This window comes from Epinephelus fuscoguttatus, linkage group LG19, assembly GCF_011397635.1.
Source record: "Epinephelus fuscoguttatus linkage group LG19, E.fuscoguttatus.final_Chr_v1".
Classification (NCBI taxonomy): Eukaryota; Metazoa; Chordata; class Actinopteri; order Perciformes; family Serranidae; genus Epinephelus; species Epinephelus fuscoguttatus.
Window position 1 is genome coordinate 28,606,480 of NC_064770.1, and position 12,700 is coordinate 28,619,179.

General features: G+C 40.5%; 2 protein-coding genes across 2 annotated transcripts in view; both read right to left on the reverse strand.

Annotated features, from left to right (window-relative positions):
* Positions 1–12,700, reverse strand: part of ighd (immunoglobulin heavy constant delta) — a 185,184-nt gene that overhangs the window by 112,411 nt on the left and 60,073 nt on the right.
* The window catches only part of LOC125878734 (uncharacterized), a 231,193-nt gene that overhangs the window by 81,183 nt on the left and 137,310 nt on the right, over positions 1–12,700 (reverse strand). The window lies entirely within an intron of this gene.

Consider the following 12,700-nt stretch of genomic DNA (forward strand, 5'->3'; position numbering starts at 1 on the left):
TCAACCAACTCCAGTCACTGTGGCTCTCGAGCACAATAATAAACAGCAGAATCTTCAGTCTTCAGACTGTTCATCTGCAGATACACCTGCTGTCTGCTGTTGTCTCTGGAGATGGTGAACCGGCCTTGAACTGACTGAGAGTAGTGGATGTTGCTACTATCATAAATAGCGGCAACCCACTCCAGTCCTTTTCCAGGAGCCTGTCTGATCCAGTGCATCCAGTAGCCACTGATCGTCAATCCAGAGGCTGTACAGGTCAGTCTGTGAGATTCTCCAGGCCTTTTAATCACTGGTTCAGATTCTGTCAGAGTCTGACCATCAACACCTGTCAAACAAAAGTATATTTATGTCATGCATTATGTTGGAAGCACAAATAAAAATGTGTCTAATTAAGATCAGGCAAAATGTTCACCTGCCCAGCAGATAGTTAAAAGCAGCAGTCCTGTCCTATAGTCCATCATGTTAAACTGTGTGTCCACTGTTCTCTGTCCTCCTCTCTGCAGTCAGATAAGTAGAGGTGGAAGATATCTGAGTTTTGCATTGACTCCTCCTCACAGAGAGGATGCAGCCAGATTGGACCTGATATGAAGTTTGTGTTTGATGAAAATGTAATGTCAGTGAGCCCAGTAATTGGGACAAGGTCAGGAGTTCCCCGCCACTCACCCAGTGTCACCTAGCTCCAGCACCCCACAACCCCCAAGAATAAGTGGGTTTTGCTAATGGATAGATGGCTGCAATATTAATTTCACAGTCCCCTGAACTGGCATGCCTAAGACTTGTCTGACATATTTCAATTAAATTTGTCTTAAATGCTCTATATTTAGATCCCCAACCCTGTTTCTTTCAGAGAAGAAATCATACTTTAGGTTTCCTTACTCCCTGTCACTATATCAGTTACCCAAATCCTCTCTCCACATCACCTGCACTGCCCTCTCCTCACTTGAGTCATATCTCACAGACAGACAACAATTCATCAGCATTAACAACTGCATCATTACCATGGCTATTCTGTCCCGAGGTGTCCCTCAGGGCTCTGTGCTTGGTCCTTTTCATCCTCTACATGTTTTCCCCTCTATAATACCATCTGTCTTCATGGTGTCCACTTAAACTTCACTGCTTATGATGTCACACTCTACATATGTACTATATCCACCATCACTGCAACTCTCTGCACCCTGACCAACTGCCTCACCAAAATCAAGTGATGGATGCAGGCCATATTTATTTATTGTTGTCTTGTTTCCTCTTCAACACATACACTATATACATCCCACAACAATAACTGAAACATAGAAAATAAAATGAATAAAGTATAATGCATTTTTTCACACATTAAATCATTTTTAATAAGAAACTGAATGAATTACAGTAGACCATATGCCTTAAAAAACTCAAAGGGCCACATTTAGAGAATAAAATCAGACATGTCTTGTGATCACTATCATTTGGTCTAAAAGGACATATTGTGTCAAGATCTTGTTACAGTTTTAAGTGCATATTAAAATGTCTCAGATCAGTCCACAGATGTTCACAATGATTTTACATAGTTTCTCATGACTGTGCTAAAGGTTTCAGTTCCTGAGTCTATTAATAACAGACTTGAGAGCTAACCGACTGTGAAATCACCTAATTTACATAACTGAATCAAACATGAGCTGTTGATTCCAGGTGCTGGGGAGATGACAAACATAACAACATATAACATAATTAATTAATTTTCAAAAATGTAAAATGTTTGGGGGAAAGTACAGTTGTGAGTATTGGGTGTTAAATGTTTATAGCTTGTGGTGAAACTTCAGCCAGAATGAACAATATCAAAATAATAAAAAAGAGGAGGAGCAACATGAGTCATTATCTTTAAAAAAGTATTTTCAAAAAGACACAAACCTCTTATAATTAAAATGAAAAAGGACGATTGTAATTACTTCCATAAGTAGTACTGTACTTGTACAGCGCCTTCCTAGTCTTCTCTCAAAGCACTAAAACACTACATGACACATTCACCCATTCACGCACTACAGGCCGAGGCTACCATACAAGGTGCCACCTGCTGTTCATCTTAAATGCACTCATACTCTGATGAAACAGCCATCAGGAGCAATTTGGGATTCAGCATTATGCCCAAGGATACTTTGACATGCAGACTGGAGGAGGCGGGGATTAAACCATCGATCTTCTGATAGATGGATGACCTGCTCCTGAGCCTAATCTGCCAAGTTTATCAAGAGTGTGAAAATATACGTAGTTGAATTGTGACATTTGAATTAAAAAATTTCAAACGTAAAAAATATGGTTCAAATGAAAAGCTAAAATTGAATTAACTCTGTTTAATAAAGACAGACAAGAGCTTAATGAACAAAACAAAGTGATTCTGTCTCTGCTTTTCCTGTAATCCAGGTCCAGGACACAGTATTTGTCCACAGGTAACTTGGCCTGAAACCAAAGCAAACCAGCCAATTAAAATGAGCACTGTAGGTTTTTGTACAGCTGCTCAACCAACTCCAGTCACTGTGGCTCTCGAGCACAATAATAAACAGCAGAATCTTCAGTCTTCAGACTGTTCATCTGCAGATACACCTGCTGTCTGCTGTTGTCTCTGGAGATGGTGAACCGGCCTTGAACTGACTGAGAGTAGAGTTTGCTGCTACCACTACCACTTTCAATCCTGGCAACCCACTCCAGTCCTTTTCCAGGAGTCTGTCTGATCCAGTGCATATAGTAGTCACTAAATGTGAATCCAGAGACTGTACAGGTCAGTCTGTGAGATTCTCCAGGCCTTTTAATCACTGGTTCAGATTCTGTCAGAGTCTGACCATCAACACCTGTCAAGACAAAAGTTCACAGATTTTTGAAGACAGATTCAACTAAAAATCAGGTAAACTCTTCACCTGCCCAGCAGATAGTTAAAAGCAGCAGTCCTGTCCTATAGTCCATCATGTTAAACTGTGTGTCCACTGTTCTCTGTCCTCCTCTCTGCAGTCAGATAAGTAGAGGTGGAAGATATCTGAGTTTTGCATTGACTCCTCCTTTGTTCACACTCTCCACAAAACTTTATTTTCTTGTTGTGAGTAACTGTATTTTGAGTTTGAACATGTCACTGTAATGTTATCTCTTGCAACTTTGATTTGGTTTCCATTTTTAACCTGATGTCATTGTTATCCTTGTTTTACTGTAACATTTGAATATGCTTATTTACTCAGCAGAGGATTTTGTCCAACTGTACTGTTTATCAATAAGAGTTATAACTGGAAGTTATTATATCATTACATTGGTTTTGGTTTGATAATCACCTTACTTGGTTTAACAAAGACCAGCAACATTTCTTCTGAAGTTATTTTTTATCAGAATTGAGATTTTGTGTAACAATAATGAAATCCACAGTTCATGCATTTGTTTTGATGGAAACAATGGCATCCTGCACGTTTCAGTTCTGTGCTGTGTTTTTGCTTGTTGCTTCAACTTTTTAGCATTTTTTCTGGTTAAAAATTCTTGTGCTACATATTATTAGACCAATGAATTGTTTTTAAAAAACTACATTTCTGAGCAGAAATTAAACTTTTGAAAACAATTTAACTGAATTTACTTAATTACTTGTGAAGTTTAATGTTTAACAATTTAGAAAAGTGTGAACAGTAAAATCACTCTGCTCACAGGTGTTATAAATATAAACACAACCATTAATTAACCAACTGTCACACTCGCTACATTAACGCAAACTGACACTATAGCGTTACACCAAGAAGATGGATATTTTCCCCAAAATTACATTTGAATTAAACTGAGTGGTCGTCAGGAGAGATGAGGAAAAGGAAAGCCAGGACTCTTCAGTGCAGACCTCCAGGTGTGTTTGAATCCAGCCGTGCCAACATCCAGGTTTGCCAACGTTTCATCAGCCGAACTGGACGAAGTTACACAGTTGCAGATCAATGTAAATACAAAGTAGCTTGTGAGTTCCAGGCGTCTGTGCTGCGTTGCCTGGCAACAGACTGAGGGAACTGTTTTTTCCCGCTGAGCTACATAACATACTTAAATAATTTATTTCATCACCTTTGTTAACATTTCCTTACTCAGCATTGCTATTTAAGCTGTTGTTGATCTGTTGTAGCCTATAAAAGCAATATCACACTGGAGGTCGTGATGCTGTAGGCTACTGTAGCCCATATGGTCACGGCTGTAATTGTCTTAGGCACTCGTGTGATATTGCTTAGTTATGTTTTGTCAGAGGAGCTGAAGTTGAAATGTTTTTAAGTTTAAATGTCCTCTTCATGTGATAGGCGGCTAACATGCTGTTGCTTGGTGACCTACAACTCTAAATTCAGATGTAGCCTACGCTTGTGGCCACCACCACACCCGCAGTTACACCTCCAAACCACTAGTCGGCGCCACGGCAGGTTTTCTGTGAAGTGCTATAAAATTTAGTTGAGTCAAAACCATAGACTAAAAAAAAAAGTCAAAACAGACCAGAAACACACATTAAACACACATTAAACATGGCTTGATAGAGATAATTTCAAACGCAAGTATACAAATCAGCTTCACTATAACTCGCAGCATTCACAAACACACACTTGTCTTTATCTGGACACATTTTCCCCATAAATACAACATGCTAATGTTATTAGCACGAGCCTATGGCATTTTACATTGTATAAATTAGCCTAGCGTCTAACTGACATTTCCTCTCCTCAACTGAAGCCAGGGACAACAGCAACATTTAACAAAGGTAACGTTACGAAATTCGGCTCCAAAACAACTCACAAGGTTCACTGACAAAACAAATGTCTTATACTAAAGATGTTTTCCCCACAAATACAACATGCTAACGTTATTAGCACGAGCCTATGGCATTTTACATTGTATAAATGAGCCTGGCGACGAGCTAATATGAAGCCAGGATAAATCACACACAAGACCTAAAATGCTATTTTGTGGAGGCTTTATTTTCTTCACAATGTATTGTTGTTATCTGTGAAATTAAAGTAAGTAAAAGCTTTGTTTCCTCTGATGGAAATGGTCTCAGCTTACAAAAATAGACAGGATATCTGTGTGGCTGTGCAATTGCTTGACCCTTGAACGTTACTAGCTTTATTCATGATGCTAACAGGTGTTTCTAATGAGATTAATGGTAGCTCTGTTTTACTCAAGTGTTGCAGGTAGGCACAGTTTACAGGGGTCTGCACACATAATACCATGACCCTTAAACTGAAGCAGCCACATGCTGTTCAGCCATCATTAATTTGATTATTTACACCTGTGTCTGTCTGTGTGATATGTCACAATGTCGTGCGTAGTAAAGGCTACTGCAGCCTACAGGTCAATGTGGTGAGTAGAATGTCGCCACCTGCTGGAAGTGTTTATAACTAAAACACACATGCCTTGCTTTAGACTTTGAAATGTTACTGTTATTTTGTCACAACGGTGTTTTCAATAATTTTGAGATGCACCTGCGCTTGAATATTCAGGTTATGTAAATTGATATCTGGTCAAGCCCTCATATAAACCACTCTCTGATTGTTAGTAGGTAGACAACAGCCTGCATGTGTGGTGGAATAGCACTAAGTGTAATGTATTGCCCTACACGTTTAATGCATGAACAAGTTATGTTCATACTGTGCTGTACATTTAACTATAGCTCTCCATTTTTTTTATTGGGGTCATGTTGGTCGTACTACTCTGTACAGTTATTAAACTTTGCCCCAGAGATCTTCTTTGTTTTGTCTTTGAGGTCAGGTGCTAAGGCAATGCCTGGTTTTGCAACACGGCTTTTTTTAACTGCCTTTTTGCCTCTGCATATTTGGTTGGCGCTGGGACTTTTAATCATGTCAGCATTAATTTGATGGCATGTTATTCAGCATGAGCATAGCATCAGTGCACTTGAGTACCTGGGTATTGTATTTATGTAGGAGCATAATGTGGTTGGTTAGACTCTGGGTTTGGCCTCTTGATGGGTGTACCTGCTCACTATGATGTTTTTGCGGCATGGCATAAAGAAAGAGATGAAGGAAGAGAGTACTGAGATCAGAATGCTTTAGCTTGAGGTGGAGTGATGAGGTTTATGCTTTGGTGTGCTTTTTTCTCCTGTAATTTGGTAATTTAATTGAAAATGCATTTTATGAGGCCTCTGTGCAAATCCCTCTACATCAGGCTTACATTTTTTCAGAAGACAATTAATTCCCCTCCGCTTGCTCAATGGTGCAGTAGACCATGTCTACAACTAAAGATGAAACAGTACGAATTTTTTTATCATGATTATAGTGACCAAAATTATCACATAACATTGTTAAAATGTGCTGAAAATGTAGTAAAAAGTAGTGACACACACTGCTATCATTGTTTGCATGGACATTAAAAAGTAACATAACCAATACCTGATACAAACGTATGAAAGCCATATCATATGTGCATTAACATTAGCAATAGTCTGCCTTTAAAATGCTTGCTTCTGTGACACTGTAGATGAGGACAAGGGACCAGGAGCATCACTGTTTATGCGTGCTGCAGGCCTCCCCACATTGATGCTGTGCCTGTGTCAGGAGACTGCTGCTAACTTTGGTTGATGATGCTGGACAATATTTAAAGTGCAGTAATCAAACACTTTATTAATGATTTAAATTTGAAATGATGATATGAACCATCATGAATTTTATCAAAGTTTATTGTGAAGAGGTAACTGTTTCATCTCTATCTGCAACAACAGGCAGAGTGTGTGCGTGTGAACTTTTAAGATGGCATGAAGATGATGTCGATCATGACAGTAATAACAGTGATAATACTGTAATGATCATTAGAATGCCATCATTTGTTTATTGATGATAAACTTGTTCTTGCATATCTTTTTTCCGTCTTATATTTTCCTTTGTTTCCTTGTGGTTTAAAAGGACATGTCACAGAAAGGTCTGTGTGTTCGACAATCTGCTTCTCTCTTGAGAACTTTAAGATTAAATGAGATCAATCTTTCTATTAGCTACATCTGTTTTTCCTAGGTAATGCTGGTTGTGGCTTACCTGCTTTTTTTCAGCCCAACACTTTTTCATATTGAGTTTAACATGTTCAGCACTGCAAGCTTCTCAGTAAAACCACAGCCGTCGAGTGTCGGCCACTGGGCAGTTTGCGGTTGAGTACCTTGCTCAGTGGTGCCTCAACTGCAGTTGTAGAGAGAGAAAAGTTGTCCTATATGTGTGAGGATGTTTGGGTGTTACTTGTCCCTGATTTATATGGACACACAGAAGGGGTCAAGCAAGGACCCAGAGGGAGGGAGGCTTGGCATAAGAGGATGGGAGGGCATGGGGATGTTAGACAGGGAGACGCTCTCAGGCAGCCTGCTGGGCATGGCGCCCTGCTTCCCTGTAGCCGGTGCCTTAGACCTTAGACTTAGACTGGCAGCAGCATGCTGTGACTCCATCCCAGCAACAGCGTCACAGATTTGGGCTGGCTGCCAACGGGTCCCCAGCCAATCAGGGCACACACAGTGCCAGATCACTTCAGAGGTAGCCAGTAGTCCGCCTCAATGTGCTTCGTGTCATCCCTCCCAGATGTGAATTCCTTTAAACCCACAAGGTACACAAATGCAGACACAAACACGCAGCTCCAACTCAGAGTGTGCACACATTTACAGTGACTCTGTGTGTGTATGTATGAAGAGGAGATGAGATATAAAACAGTCTCTGTGTGTGTTTTCAAGTGAATACATCTCTGTATCATACCACTTAGTGTGTCCAGTTCAGACCTGTCACCATCCTGAAATTACTACACAACTAGTGTTTGACTTAGAGGTGGCAAGTTACCACAGCTGCACGTGGAGCTTTGTCTCACTCTAGTGGACAATCTGAGTAATGCAGGGGTGCTGGTATTGTGACATGGTATATTGAGTACGAAGCATTTCCCTGAAGAGTAAATCAGAGATTATAACAAACTGTTCTTGAAATATTTCACTCTTTATTTTATTTATTTTTTTGTAAATGCAACAAGTCCAGTGATATAATATTTGCTCATTACATTAGCATTGGATTTCTTAAAGTTAGAATTCAGCGCTTCATTATTTATTATTAATGCACCACATACAAGCCACACCAAATATATAACGTACATGCAAAAAATAAATGAATACAGTACAAACCAGTTCCATTAAAAAATAATAATAATAATAATAATAGATTTAATCAAACTTTAAAACTAGGAAAACCATATGCCATCAGAAATCCTCAGGTCACATATTTGGATCATAGAATGAGATCTGTCCTGTGAGATCATCATCATTTAGTCTACAAGGAAAAAACAAGGAATGTGTCAGGAATTGGTGACAGCTTTTTGTGTATAAAATATATATGTAAAAAGGCTAAATCCAAACTATTGAAACATATCAGCCTTTCAAAATAAAGGCAGTATTATAACAGGAATGTTACAACCATACAAGTGAACTACAGTACTGGAAGATTACTTTAAAATACCAATTGTTGTCTCTTACCTTAATTATGGTAGCAAGGACACCATAGATGAGGGATATGAGGAAGAAAAGGAGGAAGGCAAAAGCCGTATACCAGCTGTCCACACCTTTGCTGTGGTTGACATCAATATGCCTGATGTCATCTAAGAAATTACAGTCCTCTAAGATTTCTGTGAGACAATCAAAATGAGATTTGTTAGTTAACCATTACATTGACTTTGTCACACTGGACGTACAAAGAGAAATTCCTAATAACCTTGTATGTTCAATATTTAATGTGTAAGTAAGATGTGGATCAATGGACAAACTAGCACCTGGGTTAGATACATCCAGGGATAGGGTGGTGTTTAAAATGGTGTTTGCATGTGTCACCCTGCAGGTGAAGACTGCCCCAAGGAACCTGCTGGCTTTGGACAGACGAAGGTGGCTTTGGATGCTGAACTTCCCGTCTGGGCCTCTGTGTGGTTCACTAGTGTTGTATTCCAGCAGTTCCCCAGTGTCATCAAGAAACCAGGTGATGTTAATGGACTCAGGGCTGAAGCCAAACACCAGGCACACAAGTTCACCAGAGCCCTGGAGCAAGGTAACTGAAGGTTTGCTATGGGTCACTGAGGCTGAGGAAAATAGTCAGAAAAAGAATTTAATGAATTTGTGTTTGGGGAAGGTCACAGAGCAAGAAAAGTCAAAGAACTTTTGTACTTAAATGCTTTCATAAAAATTCCCTAAAGCGATATGCTTCTCTACACAACTGCTCCTGAGCAACATAGAGGGCAGGCTGAGGTGGAGAAAACACAGTGTACAGTAAGGAAAGGATCAAAGTTTGATCGGCTTTATTTTAGGTGATATGATCAGCTAAATATATCCGAATTGGCCCCAACAGTGATTCTTAGGTTTGGCTTGATTTATCTCTTTGATGTAATGAACAAATCCAGTGAAATGCAGTTTTCACTAAATGCTAATTTCAGCTCACCATACACATCCTTTATAGTGCTCTCAAAAGATGACTCATGTCTGACAACACAAGAATACGTAGACTCCTTGTCCTCAGTTTTTGATGTATTTAGTCTGCTGCTCATTGAATAAGTGCTGCTCCCTGTGTATTTCCATGCAGGACTGTTGGTGTAGACAGTTGAAGGGAGTCTCTGGTCATTCTCCTCCCAGTACACTATGATGTTAGATGGGAAAATCCAGACACGAGGCAAATGAGTGTGAGGAAGTCAGACGTAGACAGGTCAGAGGCAGCCGGTTCTATTATCTTCACTGCTGGTGGATGCAGCTCTTGAGAAACACAAAAAGAAGACAAAAGTAAATACAGCTGCAGTTGTTGCCATTTCAGTCTCATAATTTTGTCACTCACAGTCGTCACAAACGTCAAAGGGAATACTATTTTTTTATGGAGAGTTTCTGATGCAAACTTGCCTTCTTAATCTATGTTAAACACTCTACATATGCAGAAGCAGCTATAAGGTATTGGTTTTTATGCACAGCACTACCTCTGCTTTTGCTGATGTGGTCCTCGTAGCCTTTATTGGAACATCGGTGCTTTGCCTCACAAGACACTCGTTTATGTGCATGCCAATCCTCCGCTGACACATTGAGGGTGCTCTGCATTGTCTCCGTCTCATTGCTGTGACTCACTGGTTGCTCCTATGGACATTTTGGGAATAATTCTTCCCATCTACTTTCCAGGTGACAGAGAAATCATCAAGAGAAGGGCCGACCAGCAGACACGTGATAGTCACCTGTCCCTTGTACTGATGCTCCTGTGGTGGCGGTCCCTGAACATATAAACCACCTGAGATGATGCTGGAGTTACTGAAAAACATTGTGACATTAAAGATGGAGAAAATGCAACACCTGTCAAGTAATGATGATGAGAAAAAATGTCTTAAAAGCTTAATGGATGACTCAGAAACAGTGTCAATGTAGATTATTTATTCTACACTTAAAGCAAAATTATGATTATGGATTATGCTTTATTTTACCTGAGCAGAGGCTGATGTCCTTTCTGATGTTTTTGCCCAGGGACTTGTCTGATACTTGACAAGTGAAGACCTTCCCTGTGCTCCACTCTGTGTGAGTGATTTGAAGTTGACTGGTCACTGTCACACGCCCATCTGCACCCATGCTGATGTCATTCGTTGATGCAGCTCTTTGCTGAGACTCAGAAGACCATTGAATGTGAGGGTTGAAGCCCCGTCCAGAGCATACGAGTGTCTGTGATCCTGACTCTTCACTGGGGGCCAGAAGAAGTTTGATTGACGGGTCTGCTAAATTAGGAAGGAATCAGTCTATCAGTGAAATAGTCTCTTTAGAGATTATTTGACTGTGAAATGGGAAATGAACAGTCATGAAGGGAATGAAGAGTAACACTCTCACCAAAAATATTTCCAATGGAGTTTGATGTAAAATCCACAGAGAAGCCTTGGTACACTTTGCAGGTGAAACTTTTGTCTTTCTTGAAGTGCTCTGGCGGGACAGGGAGGCTTCTACTGATTGAATGCGGGCCTGGGGCTTCAGGAAGATCAACATACAGTTTTTCAGAGATGTCAGAGGTGCCAGCTTGAAAAGTGATGTACAGGTCACGTGCTGAGAGTCCTGTGATGTCACACTCCAGCACAGCACTGTTCCCCTTCAGCAATTCATTAAGAGATCTCCTGATCGTGACCACAGGAGTTGTAACTGCAGGCCCTGGATGATACAGACAGAAGGAATGCAGAATTTATTCTTCTGGGTGATTTGCTGTGACAAGACGTCTGATTTTCATGTTGTGTAGTCATCTTACCTGCAACATTCACGGTCTTTTCAGTGGGTGAGAAGCACTGATGTTCAGCTTTACATGTTATTAACTTTATTTTTTTCCACTCAGTTGAAGAAACCGTCACAGTACTGAATATATATGTTGAGTTTTTGTCCTGCGTCGCTTGGACATGTGTTGCATCTTCCCCATTTATCCGCCAGGTCAACTGGGCAAGGCCAAAATTAGAGCGGACCAAACATGTTGCTTCCACGTTAGATCCTCCTGCCATCATTACTGTCTTGAAGCTGGGAATCTCCACATGGATGGAGGGAAGGGCTCTTGAATAAGCTGACAGGGAGCAAGGAAAAAGAATCATGAAGCAATACCAGAATACTGAGAGAACTATGTATATGTAAAAGATGCTTGATCATATTCAGACTACACTGACTTCAAAGTCTGTCAAAAACAATTTTCAGGTCAGTCAGAATGTTGTCAGTAGACAGCTGGGGTTGTGACTCTTCACTTAGTTGTACCTGAGCAGAGGCTGATGTTCTTTCTGATGTTTTTGCCCAGGGACTTGTCTGATACTTGACAAGTGAAGACCTTCCTGTGCTCCACTCTGTGTGAGTGATTTGAAGTTGACTGGTCACTGTCACACGCCCATCTGCACCCATGCTGATGTCATTCGTTGATGGAGCTCTTTGCTGAGACTCAGAAGACCATTGAATGTGAGGTTGAAGCCCCGTCCCAGAGCATACGAGTGTCTGTGATCCTGACTCTTCACTGGGGCCAGAATAAGTATGATTGACGTGTCCGCTAAATTAGGAAGGAATCAGTCTATCAGTGAAATAGTCTCTTTAGAGATTATTTGACTGTGAAATGGGAAATGAACAGTCATGAAGGGAATGAAGAGTAACACTCTCACCAAAAATATTTCCAATGGAGTTTGATGTAAAATCCACAGAGAAGCCTTGGTACACTTTGCAGGTGAAACTTTTGTCTTTCTTGAAGTGCTCTGGCGGGACAGGAGGCTTCTACTGATTGAATGCGGGCCTGGGGCTTCAGGAAGATCAACATACAGTTTTTCAGAGATGTCAGAGGTGCCAGCTTGAAAAGTGATGTACAGGTCACGTGATGAGAGTCCTGTGACGTCACACTCCAGCACAGCACTGTTCCCCTTCAGCAATTCATTAAGAGATCTCCTGATCGTGACCACAGGAGTTGTAACTGCAGGCCCTGGATGATACAGACAGAAGGAATGCAGAATTTATTTTCTGGGTGATTTGCTGTGTCAAGATGTCTGATTTTCATGTTGTGTAGTCATCTTACCTGCAACATTCACAGTCTTCTCAGTGGGTGAGAAGCACTGATGTTCAGCTTTACATGTTATTAACTTTATTTTTTTCCACTCAGTTGAAGAAACCGCCACAGTACTGAATATATAAGTTGAGTTTTTGTCCTGCGTCGCTTGGACATGTGTTGCATCTTCCCCATTTATCTGCCAGGTCAACTTGGCG